Below are 27921 nucleotides of genomic sequence, written 5' to 3'. Positions count from 1 at the left end.
AAAAGAATAAACCAACACCACATTATCTCTCGCGAAGCGAAGTGATAGGGAAAAGTTGCGTAACTATGAAGGAAGCAAAGTCCAAAATCCAGTCATCAGTGGGAATTTTTCTAAGACTGCACCCAAAGGATCTGCCGTCTTTTCGCTGAAGCTAATGAGTTGCCAAGAAAAAATGGACAAAAGAATAATCAGATGTGTCAACCACAAAAGTCCAGTTTTGTGAAGTTGCAGAGTGGATCTTCCGACTTTGACAAACCCTCTGGAAAAAGTCTTTCCAGTGAGGACTTGACAGAGAGCAGCCCGGTCATCAACAAGAATTTCCCTTCTACGTTGATTTCACTGTCTATGCGAGATTTCACTGTCTATTGGGTTTATGAGGACAAGGTTTTCGTCTAAAAAATTTTTATTTTGATGACTATAACTCCTTGCAACGTGAATGATGCATCTAAGTTTTACACATTATTTGGATACTTTTTCTAATTCGAAGCATGCCTCTAGAATAATCGGTTTGTCAGTAAAATGCGGAGGTGGGAATTGGGTAATCATTTTAAATATATATTCCATATATTATAACTAGAACTAGTGCTGTCACCTATCAAATAAATTATACAATTGTTGTCATTCTTGGATTGTTGTTGTGTCTTGGATACTTCTGTAATAAACATTTTGGAGGCATTTTGTTCATTATTTGTGTATCTTTTCTTTGACTTGTGTGCGTCAGTGCCTTCTATCGACTTTTTTGAACTACTTTTTTCCCTGTCAAAAAAAATTCCCGTGACCTTGTGATGCTAACCATGCAAATATTTTTTATTTCGGTTATTTTTCCGCTGTGTATGAATTTTTAAAGTTTCTACGGACTTTTTTCCCCCACCATGAATTTTTTTCCCCACGAATTTGTAGTGGTAAAGACAATATATGATGGGGGAGAAATCACTTTAGGCTCCTTGTGAGTGCCATGCGGGGATTGACACTCATTCTATAGGGGCTTCCACGATAAGATGAGAATGGCACAATTATTTATGACAGTATATATCTTTGCTTCTTTCTCGGGGTTATTTTCAAGAAATTCCAGATCGGCTGAAGCTGGTGCTCTGCATTTTTATAACTTCGAGACATGAATGCAAGCTGGTCTCCCATTCGAAAATGTCTCTCCGCAGAGAGCTGGTAGACCCTCAACACGATACATAACATGGAAATTCTCAAATCATTTAGATATTCCCTTCAAAATATCGAATGCAGATGGCAGCACCAGCAAAACACGAATCAAGCCCAGTTCTGACAATATGTACTGCGTTAGAGGCCACACGTACACTCAGAACACACATTCCGGTGAGCACCGATTCTTTAAAAATTCGCAGAGATGTGAATCAGGTGTATGTAGAATCGTACATATAGTAGTAGTATTGATTATATTATAAACATTTTCACGGGAGAATTTGTGCCCCCCCCCCAACATTCCTGTTCCTTTCCCATTGATTTCACCTACCCCCACCCCTGAAATATTCCAGGTCCGCAACACAATCATATGGCCCTAGAAGGAGATACGAATAACGAAATCCGATTAGCGGTAGTAAAATTCTATAGTGATAGTGATCCCAAAGCAAAAAAAAAAGATCACTTACAAGATTTGAGAGATTTATCGACCTGTATAAGTGATGCAAGAACGATTTACCTTAGCCACCATCGGTATCGCATCTCCACGTAAAAGCATCGATCGCAATGTGAACCGAACACCATCACGTGAGGAAAACGAATTTTGTCGGGCCCATCGAGCAGGACATGAAAAATAAAGAGAAAGACTAGCCAAAAAGAAAATAGTGTTCTCCATTTTCTTTTACTGAGAATACATTTCCATTTTCTAGGGGGTCGGGGGAGGGAGGAAGTTATGCGAACAGCTGACATGGGAGAAAATTCCCTTGATCGGCTTGTATGGCACTTCTTGATAGGAATGAAAGGGGAGAAGGAAGCGAAATGTAAGGGCGAAAGAAAAAGCTAAAAATCCTTCTACTCACTGTGGAAAGGTGCTTCCTGGAAATGTTCGTTCTTTGTAGGATATATAGGATACATGCCTGGAAAAGAAGGACGCATAAAAAAGAAAGGAAAAAAAAAACAGGAGAAAAGAACCAAACGACTTCCCAACTAGGATCACTAAGCGAACCAGAGTTATAGCCTCGGTCCTAGAACACCAGATTACGACAGGAATGTCGTTATATCCCCGGCGATGTTGCAAACTATGTTCATTGAATATTTCTTTCCCTTACCCTATCTATATATATAGTGTGATTCACTGAACATTTTCACATAACACAGGAAAGAACGATATTCAGAAATTCCGCTTGATTTTTTTATTCGATCTGGTTTTGAGGATATTTTACTCGAGGCTTTGGCGGTTCTGTATGTATATATATTTATGATCTGTTGTGTGAATTTAAATCATGATATGGATTAATAAACAATGTTAAGATATTATTTAGGAAATTTATTGATAGCGTTGGATGATTTTTCTCTAATATGGAAATAATAATTATGTATTAGTCTTTTTTTTATTTAAGGTTCGATGAAATTAAATTCGTTTAATTGGATAAAAAGTGACAAAGACCAATATCTTATGGTAGGAGGTAGGATTAAATGAAGTAGTTTATATCAACGCTTTTTGCGGACCGGTGAAATAGAGTATAAAATTTTGTGGACTACCATTAATGGGCGAAACAGTTTGTAAACCCGAGAGAAAAAATAATGTGATAGGGGAAAAATTTCCTAGCTGTATCTGACTTGTCACACATTTCAGGGTGAAAAAAATCAGCTGGGACTCGTGCTTCCACCTATGAAATAAAAACGAAACCATCTGTTATAATTCTGTACCGAAATTGGCTGTTAGTTTAAACCCGAAATTCAGCATTAAAAATTAACAATAAATGCTATGACGTCAATATATTGTTTATTTCCAGGCTGTACTCTGGTGAAAGTTTTATAAGCTATAATAGAAGTTGATATATATAATGTTTATATATATATTTAATGTTTACCATAGAACCTCAGCTATTACTTATAATTTTTATCATTATTATGATATTTCGTTACATACTCAGAAATCACTGACGAGTGAAAAATTCCGAAACTTACATTTAAATGTATTGCAGAGAGGAAAATATGAGCAATCAGGAAAGTCAGTGTACAGTAGATAGCGGCTGTGGCGGTTGATGGACGGACTCTCGTCACGTACAGTAGAGAGTACGAGGGAGATAAAACAATAAAAATGATTTTCCGAGCTCTCCAGCCCAAGAAACAGCAGTGGCAACAACATAGAACCTCAAACAATATATACGTACACACATTTACACACTCACTATATAAGCATATAGTCAAGCGATCATACAACTAAATACTTGAACTCACTAAAAAAAGAAATAAATTGTTTGATATAATTTTTTGAGTACGATCGTTTCATGGTTAGTGCAAGTGATTTTTAGATTTCCTTTTTCCTTAAACGTGGGTAGACGATTTATATGTGTTACAGGTGGTGTGGTAGATTATTCCAGAATCTGGAACTGGCGTATGGTGGGAAAAAATGAGTATGTGATCGATTATTATTATAACAGTGTGATGCATATACGTTTGCTTGTGTATTTTTAAACATAAGAACTGATGTAAAATAATTATACAGGGTGCAACTGAATTGATTGTCAGAACTGCAAGGGGTGACAGAACTCGCCACAACAAACAGCTTTTACCATACGATATGTGGTTGAAAGCAGGCGGGGAGCCGCGAGAGAGCGTTTTCTCTGGAGTGGATGAAACATCATCTTTCGCAGAATCCGTCATTCAGCTGCTATTCGTCCGTAGAAATGCCGCAATATTCCAGTTTTTAGAAAGTCGTTATGCAATTTATTTATGGGTCTGCAAACGGCAATGTTGTGGAAGCGGCAAGACTTGACCGCTTCTACAACATTGACTGGCATTTAACGAATTCTTCAGGAATCTTTCAACGTGTACGTGATTTACTCCGTCGCCGATGTGACGCCTGTATTGCAGCTGGTGGGTGCTCACTCGAGCATTCGTTGTAAAGTTTTCGATAATAAAGATTCTTTGTCTTTTATTACTCGTCTTTACTGTGTTTTACATTTTCTCCACGCAGGCACCCTCTCGTGGCTTGCCGCTTGCTTTTCGACCGCACATTGTGTGGTAAAATTTGTTTGTTTTGGCGAGTTCTATCACTCCATACAGTTCTGGCAATCAGTTTAGTTACACCCTTAGTTAAGATTATTAATCTCCTTCAGACCTTCAAAAGGGCACGTGTAAGAACGTGCGAACATTATGGTGCAGCAAATTATAATAAGGGAAAGCATACTGTGCCGCTAATCTTTTTGAATTAAGTAGCTTGTCTAATGTTTCATTCTAGCGCACTTACCAAAGTGATTCTCAACGGACTGTATCAGCTTGCTTCTCAAGATGTTTAATGCTTGCCTGAATGCCTGTGGCAACTTCCCCAAAGAGAATACAAATGGGTTTTGGCTCCCCCTTCTTAGATTGGTTCATTTAGTTCCGCCATACCATCAGAAAATGCCCTTTGCAGACTCTACCTTTGATACATTCGAACCGGTTACATTTTATCGAACTTTATATTTTATTGCACATAGGATATATATATGAAGGACTTTAGTATGAAATATTAATATCCTCGTTATATTATTCAATATCATTTCTTCTTTCTGTTATTGATCTCGCATGCAAAACCGATGTTTACTGACACACACACACACACACACACAATCTTGCAATTTGAAGCTAAGCCCCATAAATCCGAGAGTACGATCATAACATATAGCTATAACATATGGGTCCATTTTATATTCAATGTTCTCCCGGAGTTCCCGTCATTGCAAGTAATACGTGCCCAGTACCATCGTTGCAGCAAATTAAAACTGTATATTTTCGATGTCAGGTCCCGAAGACAACGAAACAATTTCAATATATCTCTCTGGAGAGTGTGCAACAAGAAGTGGGGTCCGGAGGAAGAACATATTCATTACAAAACGAGCTTTTCGCGATGGTGTACCCGAGGTACGCTGAAGCTTTTTAATGTGAGAGAGAGGAAGGTTTAATGCCAGCCTCTGAATCCCACCGTATATTTCGTAGTTGGACTACATCTTCTCTCCGACCCCTCACTCAAACCGGTCGCAGAACAGCCAATAGACGACTTGGATCGGAATTCCAGAATAGTTTAATTAAAACGGGAAGCGAAAACAATTTATCAGTTGCAAGAAGAAGGTACGTGAAGAGAGAGGGAGAGCCTCTTTCCCTGTGTCTCTCTCGTTGAAACATTAATAGCACACACCCGGAGCATCGATCAACACTAGCAGCATCAAATCTGTCTGCTGGAAGGTGCGATCCAGACCGGGAGAATGAATAAAATTGATTGTACTCGCACTCAATTGTTGTTACTGCTGCCGCGTGTGAAATAAAACTTGAGTCTCTTTCATTGGAATCCAAGAGAATTAGAAGGGCATGGAAGGGGGGGGGGGGGGTTAGGCGGACACGTATATTGTCCTTCACATTCGCAAGAAGTTTTAGAGAAATCTTGATGAATGGGAAGGTAGAAACAATCGGCTATATACGCGTCTTACAAAAAAAAAACCAAAAGATAGGCTGGATAAAAAAGCAGTCTATGTCTGCATGTTCCTCGGAGATCATTGCTCTAACTTTTTCCTTCCAAGAAGAATGTCCAGTTTTCGGAGACATGATTGCTTTCTAAGACGAATCACAGGGGAAAAAATAAAGTTTGAAATACATTCGAAAGAGCTCGTTCTATTGCATATGACCGAAAAAGACTGAAGGAAACAGCTCTCAGATTACTAAAGACTAGATCTATTTTGAAGAAAATTTAATAAATTTATATGGCATTTATATGTCACGGTAAATGCGATGAATGTGGTTATTATACACAATAACCGGTTGTTATGCATAATCTCTGAGCATTTTGGTAAGCTCGACAAATATGTCTAAGTTTATCATCTTAACGGCGATTGTGCATTATACCCAAGCGTCGCGTCGCACGGTGGTCCGAATCGGGAAATTAGCTGGAAAAAAATAAAAAATGAAGTTCTTGCTTCGGAGAAAAAACCATATGGGTGTGTAGAAAAATGTTTGGTGCGGATCTTGGGGTGATATTTGTTTACATCGGGGTGGTCCCGGGGGTTGAAGGAGAGTAATGCTCACTCAGATGGGGCTCTCGCCGAAATGTGATGAAAAGCTTAACTTTCTTAGGTTGTTACTCCGTTGCGATTGAATGGAACCATGCAATTATTTTTGCTGTTCATTTTTAGTTCTCTGTTCTTTTCGGTTCATTATTTTCCAAGCTCTGAGTAGAGGAAATAATTTTCGTAATTCGCCCTTAAAGTTAGGCTTATTTTTGAGTAGTTTTGAGCACGTTTTGCTTTATGCGTAGCCGCCTCCAGCTGCTCCTTTTTACGTAAGAAATTTTTGAAGTGGCCTTATGTGCAACTCGTCTAAGAGTTTTTTAACGTTATTCGCGCAAATGGTGGGTGGAGCTTGCCTTTTATAAAGAAAAGTCAGGAGACCTGTTAATCCAATATATTGATAAAAAGTGAAAATTTGAACATAGCCTGGAAGTGAAGAGTAATAAGTCTCGTCTGAAAATTAAATGTTTCATCAGTTTCTTATCAAAAAAATGGAGATCTAGTAACAAAACTCTGTGACACGTTTCCTCTACAAAAATTCAGCATGACGATTTTAAATGTTCAAACGGTAATCAAGCCCACAAATCATAGATTTTGTTTATTTGTACTGTTACTGATTATTTTTAATGTTTGTGTTATAAGAGAACAATTTATTATTTTTTGAGTGAAAATCTTGAGATGTTTTACATATTAAACTTCAATTAAATGTTCCCCCAAGTTTTTACGGCAATATTTTGTTAAGAAAGTGCTTCGGTATTATTATAATTTTTTAAATATTATTCGTAATAAATATGACTGATGTATTATTATTTTGGAGACAGTCAATCAGAAAAGTAGGAAACATCAATGAAAGCTGGAAAGCTTAATTAGAAATAAGTAATTATTTCATTGAAATGGGAAGAACTGCAAAAATGTAGAAAACGTAGTGATCATGTCAAAGTCGTTTTAAAATTAACAAACGTTATTATTAGTGAATTATACTTCTCAGCCTGTGTGCATGCCTATTTTTTGATGTGAAGCAAAAATAATTTTTCAAAAATATTCATTCGTTTTCGAGAAAACATTTTTTTTCTCCCTAAATCCGCTATATTGACCACTGTGCGTCGTTGGTAAGCACGGCAAGTCGTATTATATGATATACTATACATGGTAATTTATCATTGACGTACGCAAAGGGGTGGGTTGGGATTCTAAGCCCGCCCCCCGAGCCAAGATTATAGCGCTATTTTGCAGGAAAAAACTTCAAAACACCCCTCAGAAAGAAAAAAATCGGAAGCCTCCCGAGAAAATTCTGCGTACGCCTATGTGATTTATACATTCGTTGTATCATTATATCGGGGTACGATCGATAAATTTGATATCACTGTATATATATATCCGGCTGTATTCATCACACATACTAGACTCATTTGGAATTGTTTTCATGTTTAGCAAATTCACCAATTGCACTATGGTGTCACGCGTAATGACAGATAAAGGTGATAAACTTCAAGTATTTATCATATTTACCAACGCACTTGGTTATTATGCACAATCTCTGGTAAAAGTGTTATTTTTTTAGTATGTGTTACATTTACCAAATGCTTGGGTATTATTGCATATTCACCGATAAAAGTGATTAATTTTTTAGTAAGTGTTACATTTACCAAATGCTTGGGTATTATTGCATATTCACCGATAAAAGTGATTAATTTTTATCACACTTAACAAAACAATTGGCAAAATAAGTACTCATAATAACCATCTATTGTGTATAATATAAACGATTTATCACATATATGTTTAAGCTGGGCTGACTATATCTTGGTAATTTTTCAGTAAATTAATTTATTATTTTATTAAGTTCATTAATTTAATATTTTAGTTAAAGCTTACTCGCGATTAGTTTCTGAATTTTCCAATATGGAAGTAATTCTGTATATTTTGTCAATTCATTTTCTTGAGTTTGGAACAGTATTGGACAATCGATAAAAAACATCCAGGAAATAAGAAATCCTCAAATCGGAAATGCTTCGATTTTGTGAATCCACTACAGTGAGAGGTGATCTAAGCTGTATGAAGAGTTTTTGGAAAGACAATCAATATCTACAAGAACTTTTTTCATTATAACAAAAATTGGTACCTGAAAACGAATTAATCGGCGAAAAAAAAAAATTGGATGTTTCAACATTTAAGACTTCCGGATAGTCTAACGCATCAGAACTTGACTGTCACCTTTTATAGCCGAAGTAATAATATTTTCAGTATCCATCAAATTTACCAACGATGCTTGGGTATTATGCACATTCGCCGTTAAAAGTGATAAATTTATCAAACTTACCAAGCGATTGGTAGTTATGCGTAACGATCGATCATTATGCATAATAACCAATTTATCACATTACTGCAACACATATATAAGAACTACGGTAAATGTGGTGAATCCGGTGATTACGCATAATCATTTGGTAAGCTCTATAACTTTTGCGAATTTGTCACATTTACCGGTGATCATGTACTCGTGTAATCCCCAGATCGTATTGGTAAACATGATGAATCGTCAATGAGTTACTCAAATTTACCGGACATGTTGCTCAAGCTTCCATCTAGGATGATGGATTCGATTGGTGATGCTGATTATGTTTAAAATTGTTGATAAATGTGAAGAAAGCTAATATTACAAGACTGATAATAATTTATAACTTTCTATATACAACCCTTGTTTTGATTTAGTTTAACTTTTTAAGTTAGTTTACTTAAACTTAATTATGAATAATCACCGCATTTATCGCAACATATGTTATATGAACATTCAATACATCAATAATAACTGATCATTATGCATAATCATCGACAATTCTTGTAAGTTTGATCGATTTTGTTTTTGTAGGAAATGCGGGGTGTTATGAAATAACATCTTTATTTCTTTAGTTTTCCTATAACAAACTGAAACATACAGTTTTATAAAATTTATATGCCTTGTTATATTGAAATGTGGAAAATATTCAAAATGAATAAAAATAATTCAAATTGTTCAAAAACAAGATTTAATATGCCTAGAATAATGAAAAAATTAAAATTCCATCGTTTGTTTTTGTAGTTGATGATCTGTTTACTAGAGTCGCAAATGTTTATATCGTGCCCTAACAGTCAAGGAGGATCCCACAGACGACAGGACACCCATTATTTATAAAACTTTCCTCTTCTATCTTACTAAACTTTCCAGCTTTCTAGCCCAACGCAGATAAAAACTATAGAATTCCATATTGCCTGACATATCATATTTAAAATAGCATCTCTCATATAACTGGATGAATGGGTATTTCAAAAATGACAACATAATAATACAAAACACTTGCGTTGTTTTTTATTATGTTTAATCTTATGATTGATTATGTTTTATTATGATTTTTTGTCATAATAAAATAAAACAATAAATCAATTGTTGTTTGCAAACAACATTTTATGTCAATTTAAAATTATAAGGCACAATTCCAATAATTGACAAACGATTTTGAATACTTGCTCGAGTAAATTTCTGCATCTAGATAAATAAATCTTTTCCTATAGCAGCCGTGATGATGGTGACAGACTAGCGACACTGAATCTATATCATCATGATGACAATTCAAAGTGATTTATGACTTTTGCATACAGCGGCCATACCTGAAGGCTGAGAAAACCTGGTATTCCATATAACTCTACTATTTCATAATCCACGGCTTCCAATAGATAGATATTGCGAATTTATCACATTTTGAGGTGATTATGAGTAATCTTCAGGGCGTACATATATATGCGCCAAATTATCGATGAAATTATTGTAATTTACCAGAAATATGCATAAATTCTAGACTGAGATGATAATTTCGATCGATAACGTTGGTCTTGTTCGCACATTTTAATACGTATGAAGAAAGTCGCAACTAAGCCTATCAGAACTATGAAAGACTGATTGTTTTTCACGCCTATTTTGATTGTTTTTTATAGAAAAATACGTTGAGTGCAATATAGCAAACTTATCAAATGCAATTATGAATAAAATTTTGTATGAAGCGAAAAAATTTTTTAATTCAGAGGAAAAAACTTTGAAATATCAGAATTTAAAATTGTGTGTGCTTCAATTAAAGTTTGAAAATTTCGTGATTTCAATAGAATTTCATTCAAGTAAAAACGGAATTGAATATTGAAAATGATTTTGAATGATAATTTTTTTTAAATTCTAGGGATAATTAATTTTGTTATTAGATACGAAAAATTTCATTTTTTCCCCCATTTTTATTTCAAAAGCAAATCATTTCGATTCCTTTTTAGAGAAATAGAAAAAGAAAGTTTATTAAGAGAAATATAAATCAGGCAACAATCGAAGTTATCACGTGATCGACGCTATAATAGCAAGCTCCGTATATACACGTGACGTTTCGTTTTCTAATCAGAATTTAGGAATTTCAATTATAATTTCTTTGAAGGATCTTATCAAGATGTTAAAGAAAAGAAAAATAAATTCAAATTTAATGTTTATTCTAGTTCATTCCTTTCCAACATGAATGGGAATACCGATTCGAATTTTAATATGGGTACTTGTCTCAGATAGACATCACAAATTTGTAATTTTCCTGCTGTTGTGTAAGATATCTCATACCTTTAACAAATATGAAAACGCTCTTGTATCTTCAATATTTTTTTAATGCATTTTTGTCTTTATTTCAAAATTTCATTCATTCCTAAGCATAGCATATTTTTTTTCTTATCGAGCAACAGGCAATATTTTTTTCCCTTCTTTCTTTATGGAGATAAATGGCATTTGGGAAAGAAACCGTCACAGAGAAATCAGGAATGTAAAGAGAAAAGGAATAGAGATAAGGCTGAGGATATCGCTCCCTGAGAACCTTCTAAAGGAATAAAGGAAAGTGTTCTAGAATGAAGAGGAAGAGAAAAGTAGCAAAAAAGATTTTAGTTTCACTGAACTGGATGTGAGAAATCACAACCTGGAAAATGGAGGAGAAAAGTTCAGTGAGTGAGAAGTTTCTTTCTCCTCGGTGTATTCCCATTAATCTGAATTTTCACTGAACATCCAATAGTGACCTTCCAAAACGTAACAAGAGTTTGGAAGTGGTATAGATTACTTGAAATTCATAGGAAAATGAGTATATTTGAATTTTCTATCGAAAAAATATATTTTGAAATCGTTCGATTAAACGATAATCAAGTTGATATTCAATTCAAAGCACAGTCGATGTTCGTTATGAAGACCTCTACTGTTCCTTCAAAAACGGACATCATATCGGAAAGAAAACACGTAGTCGTTATACGAAAACATTTGGGACTTATCACCGGTCACTTTAACGCAAATGGTTGCTACAACGAGCGTCGACTATATTTGACTTTTTGGACATTATACAAATACAACGCTACAACAGGCAAAATGCCCAACGAGGTGGCTCATAAAAAGATGCCCATGAAAATATGGATGTCATATATTTCAAAAATACAGCAACCCAATTTATCTATTCTATAATATAAAATCACAAACTCGAAAAGGGCCTGTTTCTAAGCAACCGAAATTAGTGACGATTCAATGTTACGGAAATGGGTGACGGAAATCTGTTACGTTTTTGTGTTACGGAAGTCGGTTACGATTTTGGGCGAGTTTTCATTTAACTCCTGAGGACATCGGGAACCGCTTGATGTGTAGGGATCAAGTTTTGTGCATGTACCCAGAGGTATGTATACATCACCAGTGCTCGCAACACACAGGTACCCAGGGCGGGGCATTGGACAGATCTCTTTATGGGGAAATTGACAGGTTTCATTTTGAGTCGAGGATGAATACTTGCTTCTCATTGCGCATTGTGCTGCATTGCTTATTGTGGCACTGCAAAAATAATGGTGCATTACCGATTGCGGTGCATTGCATGTTGTAGTGCATCGCGTGCTGTATTGCTCATTCTATTGCAGCGTTTAATGCGTATTGTGGTGCATTGCGTACTATAGTGCTTTTTATAGTGATTTGCTTATTACGATGCATCGCATACTATGCTGCATTGCTTATTTGTGGTGTACAATATTACTGATTACACACATTACTACATTACTGATTGTGATGTTTTACGTGTTGTAGTGCACTGAGCGCTGTATTGCTTATTGTAATGCAGTGCTTATGGATTGATGATTATTGTGGCTCATTGCGTATTATGGTGCTTTGTTTAGTGCGATGCATCGCATATTATGCGGTATTGCGGTGCATGAGGTATTGTGCTGCATTGCTTATTGTGGTGCACTGTAAATATTGGCTAATTGTGCATTGTTATGCCTTACGTATTTTAGTGAATCACGCGCCATATTGCTTATTCTAATGCAGTGCTTATGGTGTATAGTGGTTCATTGCGCATTGTGGTGCACTGCATATTGTGATGCATTGCTTATTGTGTTGTATTGCGTACGGTGATGGTGTATTTGTTATTGTGCTGTATTGCCGATGTGGGTAAATTGCGCATTGTGTTGTTTTGCTTATTGTGGTGTATTGTACTTAATGTGGTGCACTGAATATAGTGGTGCATTGCTTTTTGCGGTACTTTGAATATGTTGGTGCACTAATTATTGTGCTGTATTGCCTGTGATGGCGCATTGCCGATGGTGGTGCAATAAGGAATGTCCTGTATTGCCGATGGAGGTGCATTAAGTATCAACATTGCTTAATGTGGTGCCCTGATATAGTGGTGCATTGTTTTTTGTGGTGCCTTTAATATAAGGCTGCACTACTTATTGTGCTGCATTGCCTAAAATGGTGCATTGCTTATTGCACTGAATCGCCGATGGTGTAACATTGCGTATTATGCTGTATTGCTTCTTGTGGTGCATTGCGCATTGCAGTGCATCGCGTGATATATTGCTTACTGTAATACAGTACATTTTGCGTATATTATGGTGCTTCGCTTATTGCGATACATCGCGTATTGTGGTGCGTTACGTTTTAAGCTGTATTGCGGGGCACTGTAAATAGTGGTGCATTGCGTATTGGAATGCATCGCGTGCTGTATTGCTTATTGTGGTGCATTGCTGATTGTGGTGCGTTGCTAATTGTTATACATTATAATGTATCGTTTACTGTATTTCTCATTACAATGCTGTGCTTATTGCGTATTGTGGCGCATTGCGTATTGGGCTGTATTGCTTATTGTTTTGTACTGCAAATAGTTGTGCATCGCTGATTATAGTGTATCACTTGCTTATTATGTTTCAGTGGTTATGTCGTATTGTGGTGCTTATTGCGATGTATAGTGCTTTATTGCGTATTGAGCTGTATTGCTTATTATGGTGTGTATTGCGTATTGTTATGCATCAATGCAGTATGCGCATTGTATGGTGCATTACGTATTGTGGTGCACCGCTGATTGCGTTGCATTGCGTAATGTATGCATTACGTAGTACATCGTGTTCCGTATTGCTTATTATAATGCCGTGTCTACTGCTTATTGTGCTGTATGTCTTATTGTATTGCACTGCAATATGGTGCATAGCTGATTGTGGTATATTGCGTATTGTTTTGCATCACGTATTCTAGTGCATTGCATGCTGTATTGCTTATTATATAATGCAGTGCTTATTCCGTATTGTGGTACATTGTGTATTGTGCTGTATTGCTTATTGTAATACATTGCGTATTGTGGTGTATTGCTTATTGTAATGCATGGCGTATTGTAGTGTATTGCTTAATCTAATGCAGTGGTTATTGCTTTTGGTCTGTATTGCTTATTGTGGTGCACTGCCAATACAATGCTGATTTAGTGCATTGCATGCTGTATTGCTTATTATAATGCAGTCCGATGCAGTCTGCATTGCGTATTGTGGTAAATTGATTATTGCGATGTTTCGCTGATTGCAGTGCATTGTTGATTTTGCTGGTAGTTGATTTTTTCTGTCATGCATTACGTACTGTAGTGCATAACGGGCTGTATTGCTTATTGTAATGCAGTTCTCACTGCGTATTGAGGTGCATAGCGTATTATTCTGTTTTTCTTGATGCGATACATCGCGTTTGTGTATTGTGGTGGATTGCATATTATACTGTATTGCTTATTGTGGTGCATTACTGATTGTAATGCATTGCGTATTGTAGTGCATCGCGTGCTGTATTGCTTATTTTAATGAGTGCTTATTGTGGTGCACTGCAAATGGTGGTGCATTATTGATTGTAATGAATTGCGTATTGTAATGCTTATTGCATATTAGGGTGTATTGCGTATTATTGTGTTTTGTTCAATGCGATACATTGCGTACTGTGGTGCATTGCATATTGCGCTGTATTGCTTATTGTAATGCAGTGTCTACGGTGTATTGTGGTACATATTATGCATATTATGGTACTTTGCCTATTGCGATGCATCGCGTATTGAACTATTTTACAGGCATTTGCAGTGCCTGAGGAATATTATGTTTTATAATTAAAGAAGATGTGACGAGTAGTTAGCTCCATTGGAGAAGTTGGGAGGTGGGGTTGGACGCCGGGGCAAAGCCCCCCCCCCCCCAGTTATTTTATAAATACATTGCGCAAAGTTGATTTGAGTACAAATTACTTAGTTGTTCATTACAAGTTTAATAATTATTGCAGTTTGACTAGAGCATGTGTGCCCCCACTAAAAATACCAATGAGGTACATATGAACGCTCTGATCCTTTCTCCGGTTGGTGATTTTTTAGGAAATATTAGCAGACATATAATATCGGTATTTTTATTTCAATTGATTTAGTGTAAACTTATTTTCTCAGAAAAAATTGGTAGTAAAACTGTTATGTGGTACAGAAGAAATACCTAAACCCTCTTTGAGATTCCATATCTTTTTTAATGGAGTAGGCTTTGCTCCCAATTTCAGCAGGTGCAAACTAATGTTATGGGGAAAAGTTCCCCATAGAGAACTCAACATTACGGAATATTTACGGGCTTGTAAATGCTAACATAAGAGGCTTTTAAGGATGCGCCATATCTTGTCAAAGCATCTTGAATTGTTAAAACATGTAAAAAATTTATATATTTTATCCAAAACACATAGTGTAGTGTGAGTGAAGCCATCCAAAGGAAATGTTCTTTTCTATGGTATGGTTTTGCCGCACAAAAGTGCTTATGCTCACATTGCGATTGAATTATGCAGGACGGGTTTGCATGAAAATGGTATACAGTCCATTATTAACCATCTTTACTAATAACTGAGAGGGAAAACAATCACTCATAAGATTACTCCAAAACGTTTGAGTGCGTCGGAAAGAAAAATTATGTTGCCTTGAACATTTATGAATGAGTTCGAATTCAGTTCGCTTACTCGTTCTGATATTTTTGAATAGAAGTTAACATAACGTGGGGTTACATGTGAAACACACCAATTCAGAATAATCTATTTTTGACTTAGTGTGTTTCACCTGTACAAACTAATATGGTAGAGTGTGATTACAAAACTTTGAATATAATAATAATAAAAATAAAAATATGGCTTTGTGGGTTTCACCAGACGAAATATCTCGTTTGTGTGGTCAAGAGAAAAGCTGAAAATCCGAAAATAGATTATTTTGGCAGTTTGTATATCACTTGTAACCCCACAATATATTGTGAAACAAAATTACACTTGGTGCCTACTGCCACTCATCGGGAAAAACAGAACTCTTTCTTATAAATTCTTCAAGTAAAATTGACTATTGGGTTTTATACAGGTATGCGTCATGAAAATGTACAATAGAAGATTTGACACCATATATGTGCATTTTTATGATGCATACCGATGAATGTGCCACGATACCGGTTATTGTGCCACTTTAGTCTCAGAAAAAACGATTTTGGAATAACGTAGAAATTCAGTAACTGGCACCATTGCGCATGAAATTTACATCAGTATGCAGCATAAAAATGCACAACGTCACAATGCACATGTCATATACAGTCGAATACTGTTCTAGCGAAAATCTCGTTTAAACGAACACTTTTCCAGTTCGCGAGATAAATTTACACAGGAACAATGCAAAAAAGCTAGAATTCCTTTATAACGCGGTTTCGATTTAACGTAGTGATTTCCCCGCTCTCTCGGAGTTCGTTATAACGGGATTCGACTGTAATGTTCATTTTCAAGCTGCACTCCGGTTTAAATCAAACAGTCGAGTTTGTTGGAAGAATTTATAACAAATATTTCCATTTCTGTTCGATAAACCGTAGTAAGGGTCAAGGCTAAACGATGTATCTCGTATGAGGAACCATACAAACAACGGTGCATTGCCATCGTAAATACGGAATATCTCTGATTGCATACAAAATAATTTGATTTTAAATAATAATTTGATTTAGGAGCACCACAGTCGGCATCTCAACATTATGACGTGTCTATTCAAAGATCTGCTGCCACAAAAAAAAAACTCTCTAGTCGCGAAAATATATCGCTTTTAGACTGGCCATCGATGAGTCCTGACTTGAGTCCTATTAGGAAAATGTATGTACATACTTAAGGTAAATGTGCTTACAAATGAAATACAGTATTCGACTGTTGATGACTTGAAGAGCTCTATCGAGGAAACATTGTACAGTTTCGATGTTGCAACCCTACAGAATTTAATTATATCCACGAAGGATAGTGTATTTGAGGTTATTAAAGAAAAATCAAAAAAAGCTATTAGCTATTAAAAGCCTATGATTTTTGTAGATATAAATTTCCTATGAACTTTTGAGACAGCCATTTTTTGCATTTTCGATACTATAAATATTCTAAACGTTCTTTCGTAGAAATTTGTTTTCTATAATTGTAGAAATACTTCAGGTATTACCCGTTAAAAGGTGCTAATTTTATTCACTGTATTTTTCTTGTTAATTTAAGAAAAGTGCATTACCTAAACTTCAGAGACGGACTGTATAGGGGGGAGTCCAGCGAAATCCCGGAATTTGGATATTGGCCGGATTAACTGCGCCGGCCAGTTCACGAAGTGGCCAACTTTGGGCTTTGGAAGCACCATCTACATTGCAATAAACCAGATCATTTTCTTAAAGTCAACCATGTGATCGCAATTTATTTTTATTTAACACTCTCAGCGGAATTGATGAGATATCTCGCCTTCTTACTTTATGATTGAAAAACTTAGATATTTGGTGTAAAGTCCATTTCTCAATAGAACACCTATTCCTATCCTTCTCACTGTGCAAATGTTGACACTCGGAAGGAGGCCTACATCATGAAAGAAAAGATATAATATTTTACATCGGTTTTAGGGATTTCTGCAATGACATTTAAACATGTCAATCCCATTCCCGCCAAATATAGTCGCCAACAGATGCTTCACACCAATTAAACTGTCAAGTGAGTGAAACACAAAAATCCAAATCTATTCTAAATAGCCTACTAGTTAAAGTGATAACACAAATCAATTTCATTTCTCAATTAGAATAAATTGCAGCACTCTCTAGCTCTCCCCGCAGGGTAGGTCAAAAACACGGCGTATTCTAACATATACGGGAGCTTCCCCTCCAGCAATAATGCAACTTGGTTAAAAGCGAGCGCACATTTCACATCTCCTCGCGCCATAGGTGGGTGCTTTTGAGTAATGATTCTCGCTGTTAGGTTGACGGGGCATTCCTGATTACTTTATAAACGTTTTAATGATTTCACCGCTCAAACCATAAAGTCGATGCTTGGAGAAATTAATTATTTCGTGGGGTGATTTTCTAAAGAGTTGCAGAGGTTATTAATTCGCCATGAACAAGTAATCTTTACCCTCTCTCTCTCTCTCTCTCTCGCTCACTTTCGTCCATCTAACAGAGAGAGAGAGAGAGTTCTTAATGGAAAGTCATGGGGAGATAGGATAATATCTTAACCGGGATAGGGTGGGGGACAGTTAATGAAATTTGAATGAGGCTGTGCATTCACTTTCAGATAAGACATTGATTGTCTCTGATCTATTAGATGTTTCCTTGTTTCTTTTATGAGGAAAAACCTATGGGAAGGAGAAGAGGAAAAACTATTTAATGCGTTCACATGATAAGCTCCATTCTCTTAAGATAATGAAACGATGAAGAGCTTCATTTAAAAGTCATTTTTTTCCAGTTTAAATGCGACCAACTAGATATAATTTTAAGTTATTATTTTTTTTGGTAACTAGATTTTTTTATTCTGAAAGTAGCTTCCAATGATTTATGTTTAAGGTAAACCAAAAATGTCTCATTTAAAAATATTTAATTTAAAATATAAGAAGACTACTTTAAAATTTTCCATACTTTTCTGAACTTCAAAGAATTCGTCAAATACGCGTGGATGTTATTACATTTATTGCATTCATGGCTGAAAATGATAATTTAATTTTGGAATTTCGTGAATTGAATTTTCAGTTTCTTTGGTAAATTTATGGAAATTAATTTATTTAATTAAGAAGGTATTCTTCCAAATAACATAACTTCGTCTCTCTAATATTCACGTTTATCCAAGCTTATCTTTGTTGACGTGTGTGATCTGGACATTAACGTGGGGAATATTATTTTCTCGTGCAAACTTTAGTTACTATCTAGTATTTCTTACTAGGCACTATAGGTTTTTCTTTTGTGGATAATGATGAATTATAATTTCTTATTCTCCACACGTAGAAGACGAAATGAATCATTAGGGTACTATGAGTTTTTCAAGAAATCTCACGAGTTTCGTTAGATTATTAATCCATAAGAACGTATATTATTATTACACATAATTTATCGTTAGTTATCTACGAAATGTGTTTGCAGTTGAATTTTTACACTTGTAGTAAGTCTAAGATTACACGTAGACATTGCATCTAATACTTACTCTGCTAGCCAGATCATGGCCCACCGCTCTGTCTCAATGAAGAGAAGGTGGTCGAGAAAGACGTGGGCTATGCTGGTGTTGAGAACCTAACGTGACGCCTGTTCTTGTGTATTACTTGTTATGTGCAGTGCTACTAGCATCTGTTGTCAATTTTTCTAACTGTGAGTGAAGTGTAATGATTATGATTGAATAATTGTATCGCTGTAGGTCTGTTGCTCTCTGTGACGAGACTTTTCAACTGGGAGATCGGTTAGCATTCTCGCCTTGAAGTTGGGAACCACAGAAAACCAACCTCAACTGACTACCAGTGTCAACGGTGGGGTACGAACAAATTCATCTCTGCTGCTACCGGGACAGGAACCAGTGGCTCCCTTGCCTTAATCATCGCTTCTTACCGGAATAGTCTCGAAAAAAAGCAACCCTCATATGTCTTGAATAGTCACACGTCTTGTCAGATCACTACGGCTCTTCTAAAGAAGGTTGGTGATGCCTCCAGGAACCGCGACGCTCATTTAGAAAAACGATCAATTAAATCAATGGATGGAGACAAATACGCACTTTGGTGACAGGTTCTGAAGAAACTAACTATTTTTTTTATAAGTACGGGGTGTAGCAAAATATTATCATTTTGCTAAACTCTAACTTTTTGAGAGGAGAGAGGACTCGATATTAGAAGCCGATATTGTTTCTGGAGAGGAAAAATCCCGTTTGAACCGGCGTTGGACTTGCGGGAAGTTTTATTGTATTAATAATTAGTCTAGTAATTTATTGTAGGTGCAAAACTTTACGCGCGTCGCATTACACCATAATGATACTTACATTATGTTTAAATGATTCGGAATTTCTTGGGGAATCACGATTCAATGAGTTAAATATGCAATATCAGCAGCCACAGCCTTTTGTAAGATAACTTAATAACTGTTTCCGAGACACATGATTTCTTTATTTGAGGGTCGCGTTTTCACGTCGGCTACACACCCGTGGCCAACAATATCACCAAATTGCGCCCACTGTCATCCATTGCCTTGTATTTGGTAGGTTTACAGAAAAAAAACATTAACCTATGATTCTGTCAGCCACGTGGAATGACGTATATATGATGAAAATCCTAGTTAGTTTCCAGGAGCATTAATGATCCGATCACCGAAGTTAAGCAGTATCGGGTGCGGTTGGTACTTGGGAGGGTGACTACCTCGTGCTGTTGGCATCATTTTAAAGGGCCTACATCCCGGAAAAGACAGAGCCTGGGTCGTGTCTGGTCTGACAGGAGCATTAATAAGAGTGATAGAAAACTTTTTTCGAATCGCTACCGTAGAAGGGCAATAAACGGTATTTTTATAGTTTAAAAATACCTACGGTTTTAAAATACCGTAGTGAAACGATATTAACTTTTGCAAATGCAAATGAAAAGTACACAACAGACAATACGCCCAAGAGGTGGCTGACAGATGTCCATAAATAATATGAATGTAGAATATATCTAACCTATATCAAACCAAAATAAGAGCAATTACTACAAAAAGAATCCTAAAATGTATGATAACATATAATACGCTGCCCATAAAAATGTATCGTTGTCTTATTATCTAAGAATGGATAGCTTCTCCATATTTAACCCAATATGATTATCGTATTTCTTTTTAGACATGTAAAATTTGTAAAATCCCCGATACCCTGGGCTAAGCTATTCTATTTATTCACAACCATGTTAGAAAAAATTCTTTGCGGCACCATTACTTTTAGCTGTTCCTTACTAATTGTTGCCAGTGTCACCTTGTCGAAGCTGTCGGTTGTCGTTGTGATAATAACTCATGGTCCATCCTATCTATCCCGTTGAAAATTTTAAACACTTCGATCATATCCTCCCCCGACACCTGCACATCCCTCCAATGCAAACATATTTTAAAAAAAATTAAGGCCTTTCTTCATATCTCATGCCCCTAGTACCTACAAGAGTATGCGTAGATTTTCCTCTGTTCTCTGTTTACTCCCTCTACCCAAAAAAATTTAATTAAACTCCGAGTGTATTTTTTATTTGGTACATTGAACTATTCTTTCAAGGTGACTTCAAATTATGAATGAAGTTTGTATACTCTGTAAAAAAATTGAAGTTCCGACAAGATTGGGGTATCCTATTATTATTCTCGATCTACAATGGTCGAATTACCGTATTCCGCGTCGCATGAATACGGTACCCATTTGATCTTTCAGATGATGAGTTCTCCGACCGATCCGAAACGATCTATAGCGGTGCAATTCCTAAATCTTACGAGAAGAGATTTAATTTAAAACCACCATTAGACTCTAGGAACGACGGTATCTGCAGATACGTTCCCGTGTAGTAGTAGTAGTGGTGGTGGTGGTAGTCAATAGATCTCTTCGAAGGGGGTTGGGGCGGATGAAAAGCAGGAAACCATTCCAACTCGATTGATGTTTCGAGTGCCGGTCATTGCAGGGATGCTTTCGCCGCCAGCTAAACGCATTTCGGCCTGGCGATAAATCACGGTAGGCTCAACCTCGTCTGGTCTGTCCCTCTTCCCCACTTCTCTCTTTAACCCCATACATCCCTCACAACCAATTTAATTAAACAATTGAGGAATTTCCTGCTAGTGATAACATTTGTACTCGAGCCATGAGGAAATCATTGGAAGGACAAGCTGAGAGAGAGAGAGAGAGAGAGAAGGGCAATCTACGGGCACATCCTGTATGATGTGCTTGTTATTCTAACGAATGTTAGCACTGGTGTAACAGCCAAGCGATACATTAAATATTTAGAAAATTGTTCGATTGCTCTTGTAGGATAAACATGAAAGGAAAACCTTTTCTATATTATCTATGAGTTTTATAAGACTTCAATAAAGTCAAAATAAAAAAGCCTTTGATTTGAAAACATCTCCCTTCTATGACTAAGGTTTCATATCAGAGAAGAATATCTTTGGATATATTTAATATATAAGATTATTTTACCCTACCAATGTCAATGTTATTCTATCTTATATAGTCGAATTGGAATAAGATGTCAGCCAAATTTATTTGGCGACCTACTTTTTGACTTTTTTTGCTTACCAGAAATTCACTCGGATGCATTACACGAATCCCTATTATCCAATATTTTATATACATATTACCGCCAAAATTCTACTGAAAGGTTACGTCACATTTGTCTTTTATGTGGTTATAACCATTCTTTTGTAAACAACAGCGAATATCTTCACAACGTGTCCTAATAAATTTTTATTGTGAATATTTTAAAAGAAAAATTGCCAGAAAAAATTAATTTTTCCAAAAATAGAACGATATATATTGGTCTATCACGATAGACAGACAGGTTGCCGACCTGCTTTACATGTTCTCATTGTGGAACATAACAAAAGAAAGAGGGATACAATTTCAAAACATTCGTCTCTTAGGCCTACACCAGTGGTTCCCAAACTTTTGAAGCGCATTCACTCCTCCATCCGTGACGAGAAATTCATCGCCGACCCACATACATTCATGATTTTTTGCTAGTAAATATGTTGTTGCTAAATTATTTATTGGGATGCCTGTTTCTTTTGGTTTTAATTAGGTGATACCGACTTTTAACAATATTCAATTTTATTTTTGAATATTGCATGAATATTTATTCCATTTTGTTCCCCCCATGTACTTAGCGTTCATTATGCAAGATGGAAGTGTATGTTCTAATATTTTGATATAATTTGATTTGGCAAGAATCATTCTTTTTGAAAATGATTCTTCCCTTGAAATCGATTATTAATAATATTGTTCATATAAAACGCACACACACTTTTCCTCCTTTATATTCATACGTACTTATGCATACATATACTTATCATTCTGTGGTTTTCAATTTTGAAAAAAAATATATTATTTTAAAATCAGGCGATTCTCTCTGAGTGACCCTGTAGTAGTACTCAGCATTTTTACGTCTCGGCATATTGTTATCTACGTTGTGAAAAAAAAGCCCAATAAATTTCTTATTTCGACGCATTACGTAGAATCTCTCACGACCCCCGTAGCACATTGGCGCGACCCACACTTTGGGAACCACTGGCCTACACTGTTGTTTCGAGTAATGTATATATCTAATGTAGCGTGTAATCCGTTGAGGATTTTTGAATAGTTCTGACGAATACACAGATCTTCATTTGAATATGGAGATCCATACGATTTATACACCGTATTCTTCTCTTACCTATACCAGTGTTCTTCTGAACGGCCATCCCATGGCGATGTCTGTTTCTTATTATCGAACCATACCTGGTCGAAGTACGTAAGTGTTAAATAACAGGTTTCGAATTAAAACCGTATCTTCTCGGCGGTGAATGGCGAGAATAGGTTACTTCTAAAGACTTCAAATTAGAAGGGTGCGATTAATTCGTATGTAAAGACACAATGCGCTGATCATTCTCTTTGAATTTATTTACGTTTCTCAGAGTGTCCCCCCCCCCCCCCACGCCTTCCAAGTTGAATTTGAGACGAATTGAGCTTGCACATCCCAAGTTCGCCACCAACATTTCGAGCTACCATCTTGGATAAATCGAGTTTTTGGATGTTTTTATACATAAATGTGAACGGTCTCCAGTGACGCTGTTGTGGAGATACTCTTACTTATTTTTCAAGCTAGTGACGGGCAAACTACGCCCCGTTTAAAGTTTCTTCTATCTGGCTTACCACAGATTTCTAAATCATAGTATATAAATTTTCAATCTTCGTGTTTAAAAAAAAATTCATTCACAGAAGGGGTCTTTTTGCCTATGTAAAATACAGTTGTGAGAATTTAAATAGAAATTGATTTTAAAACTTTTACATATTCAATAAGTATGTGCGCACGCACAAACACACACGCACACTAAGCCATTCCATTTTCTAAGTATAAAATTCCAATTACCGTATCCTCCTTCTTTAGCCAGCATGCCAGGAAACAGTGAGAAAGGTCAACATGCTAAGAAACACCGGTATTCTCTGACATGATGAGAAATTTCAGTCACATATTCATAGGTCGCTGGTTCAACTCCGGGTCGACTGAAAATCTTTTCTTGTGGTAAGATGCTCGTCATTTGCTATGAAGCTTACCGTTAATGTCTACTGGTTCGAATTCGAGGCTAGAACAACAGAAACAATTTCTTTGCCTACCGATCATTGGGTGACCACCGATAGATGACACTTTCATTTCTCACCTAACTCTACTGTCTTATGGTGATATATGTCCGGAGTTGGTATGCGGTAAAGTAGTATTCAGAGATTCAGAAAAATGCTCTACCTTTATTATTAAAATCTATTAAATTGGCTAAATGCATATTCGGATCCTTGTTTGACCTCTGTCGGGAATGGATCAGACTCAAACATTCATTCCTCGAGTTTTACGGCATTCCAGCAAATGCGGGGAATCCGGTATGAATTAATATCCGAATACGTCTGACACGCCAAAAACTTTTACTTTTTTGGCCCGTGTCTACTAAAAAAGTTAGCTCTCGTCACTGTCTTACGCAATAACCGTTTATCCTAATGAAAATCCAATAAATCTTTGCAAACTAAAACAAAACTACTAGCAGTGGCGTATTTACGATGGGGGGGGGGGATTAGCAGGCTATAGCATATTCAGAGAGAGTGGTAGATTTGAGGAATGAGTGGCCAAAAAAATTAGTAAAATAAGGTCTGCGAAATTTTTATAACTCTCAATAAATCTGTCTCTGCCCAGACAATAAGGGACAAGGATTGTGCGCGACCAAAAGAATGACCTGGAGAGTTTGCAAGCGCGTGAGTGGGCAAAAGAGTGGCATACAGAGGGAGGACGAAGTACATGAGTAACCTAGAGCATGTGTAAGCATGTGAATGACCAAAAGAATGACCTGAATGACCAAAGAATGACCACGTTCAGAATGTGTGAACGTGTAAATGCTCAAAAGCGTGCCATATAATTCAAGAAACTATTTCTGTGAGAGACCAAAAGAGTCACCCGGAGCACGTGCAAGCACGTGAGTGACCAAAACAATGTGGAAACATTTGAATGATTCTCCAAAATGAAGCATTAGCCATTTGCTTTCTTTTCAATCCGATACCCTTATCATTACCGATACTCTTTTAATTAATTTAAAAGCAAATAGCGACATTTTCCTTTCACTACTTAAGAAGTGTCGTATATCTTTTTTCTCAATTCGGTCGAGATGAAACGCGATATCGATGGATGGTCCTTTCAGGCCGTTAAGTGTTTGATTTGTGGGAGTTACTTTTTATGTTCCCACGAGGGACATTAACGTATCCATCGGACACTTCATCTCGGAGAATCGCCTGGAGGAAAATTTCTTCACACAAAAAAGGCCCGTTTCTTTAGATTTATTTTAATAATACTTCACTGATAACTGGGGGGTCGTTTCGGTTATAAGAGACTTTAACGGGCATCAATTACAGAAAAATTTATGCTAATCGAAAACGCATACGAGAATTACCCGAATTAACGCGGATTTTAATACAGAACAGAGAAAAAAAAATGTGGATCTTATGTGTATAGGAATTTCTTCTCTATGGTTTTCTTCAAACTATGAAGGAATCTTGAGTAGTCTTTATTTTTAATGGCCCCAAGAGAATTTAATTAAAAATGCTAATTCAACCAACAAGTGAACTCGACTTCTTTCTTGAAAAGCGATCACGGCTAATGAAATTCTTCTCTTGAAACACACGTTATTATTCTTAAGTATTTCATGTTCTCAATCTCCTCCGTAGTTTAATTTCGTACAGAGATTTCGCTTATTCAAAAGGTTTGTTAACCACACAATTTACGTATTGAGAACACGTAATCCAAAATATCTGCAGTGCTTCCATTATGTTTTTTTTTCATTCTGTAATTATTTGAAGGAAAAAAAAATCTATAATATTACGAGCCTATAAAAGTAAGAGCCATTTTGGTTTAACAGCAAAGTGGATTAAGTGCCATGCATAATAATTTCAGCTGTTTTACGGGAATGTGAATAAGAAAAATTTAGCAGTATACAGTATCATCCTCGACCATTATAACAGCAAAAATGCATAATTCTGCCAATTAACAAGTCCGTTCGGAAATATTCCCCTTGGGTTGGCATTTTTAATGCAATCAGGCATAGTCACCCTCCAGAAACACCAACTGTTTTTGAACCATGCATAGTGTTCCCCCTGATGACGGCCCACTGCATATGTTCCATTTCATTCTTGTATAAACTCGTCTTGAATTCTTTTTTTTTTCTTCAAATAATTACCAATTCTGTACACATATATTTTTAGAATTAACAAGTGAGCAGCACTAGCTCTTTTGTCATTCAAAAAGCTATTTTTGCTATTTCTTCGCTACATCTATATCTTCGCATCTTTCGATTTTTTCACACCACATTTTTGTTCCTATTAAATATATATATATATATATATATATTCTATTTAGCACCTATTTAGGCTACGGAGGCCAGAAAATGCTCTCAGAAACATTCTGTGTTAAGCCAATGTCAGGGTGTTCCCTTGCAAAAAAAAAAAAAGAAAAAATAGAAGGATTCAAAAATGAAAAATAACTCAACACAGAACGCTTCTGAGAGCATATCATGACATTCATAGCCTATATAGATGCTCGATACCGTGACGTTGTACTGAAGTTCAATTGAATTTAAAAGTCAAAATAGAAGCAAAACCAAATGTTTTTTTTTTGTTAAGTAGGAAAGAAACAAAGAAGCAGTCAATATACAAATATATAAAATAGATGCAGAAGGGATGCAAGTACATACCATGTGTTACTCCTACGCGGGTTTTTTCAAAGTGAACAGTTATAGTTATTGGGGTGAGGGGGAAGTAATTTTGGCAAATTTATATATATATATAGAAGAAACAAAAATTATTATAAATTATAATTAAATAGGTATAATTAAATTATATATATAACATAATGCTATATATATACACATATAATATATATATATATAGTATACATGCTCTTTTCGCAAGTATAATCTGATTAGTCATAACAAGCAACAAAAATAAAACTTAAAAATATGCACACCCAAAAACGCACAGTAACCATTTATTTTTGGAGAGAAGTTTTTTTGGTGTGTATTAATAACACTGTGTTATATATATATATATATATGTATATGCAATAAACTTGCAATAATGGTAAAGATTATTTAGAAGCTCATTCTGAATTTTTAAATACCTTGAGTGGCAACGGATTTCCATCTTTTCTGGGTTTCAAGATTTCACCCAGGAACTTCTAATGGTCGGTTCGAGCGATATGCTCTAAAAAGATTCTTACTCTTGGTATGTTTTTTTTCAAGTTTTCTAATTTTTCAATTTTTAACACACTTTGTGTACGTATATTTTGTGTTTTTAACTCATTTGTTATTTCATATTTTGATTTCTTATATTTTGTCATTTTTGCTGTTTGATTTCCAAAGCTTGTTTCACGCAAAAATGTCGGGGGAACTGATGGTAATTTTTTGCCTATTAGGCTTACCATCACTAGAAACATTTTTGCAGTTTGAAGCAATGTGGGGAGGGGGGGGGGGGTTCCCCCCTTGAGAACGACCTCCTCATTGATCCATATTCTTCCTTTTTACAATTTTTCAATAACTTCTCATCTTTCACCTTTTCATATATATATATGTATATGTGTTATTTATATATATATATACACATAGATATATATATACAATAATGTTTTATTACATTTACATCCATATCTTTTATGAACATCCTTTTTCAGCCACCTGGATCTTTAGGCAATTTGCCTGTTGTGGCCTTTACAATAATAATAATAACCCCAGAAGGCATGAAATGCACTTATACTGGAAGGAAAGGAAAAAAAAAATAATAAATAATAATAATAATAATAGTCAGTACGGGAAGCACTTCGCATACGGAGCCAGGTCGAAATCCCCAATATTGGAAGCAAATCTTGCGTAGGAGGCACATACAAGTTCTGATGGA

The sequence above is a fragment of the Pholcus phalangioides genome, unplaced genomic scaffold, assembly GCF_987345545.1.
Source record: "Pholcus phalangioides strain wild (caught in Gottingen) unplaced genomic scaffold, Ppha-v1.0 ptg000001l_1, whole genome shotgun sequence".
Taxonomy (NCBI): domain Eukaryota; kingdom Metazoa; phylum Arthropoda; class Arachnida; order Araneae; family Pholcidae; genus Pholcus; species Pholcus phalangioides.
Note: the sequence above shows the minus strand (reverse complement) of the source record.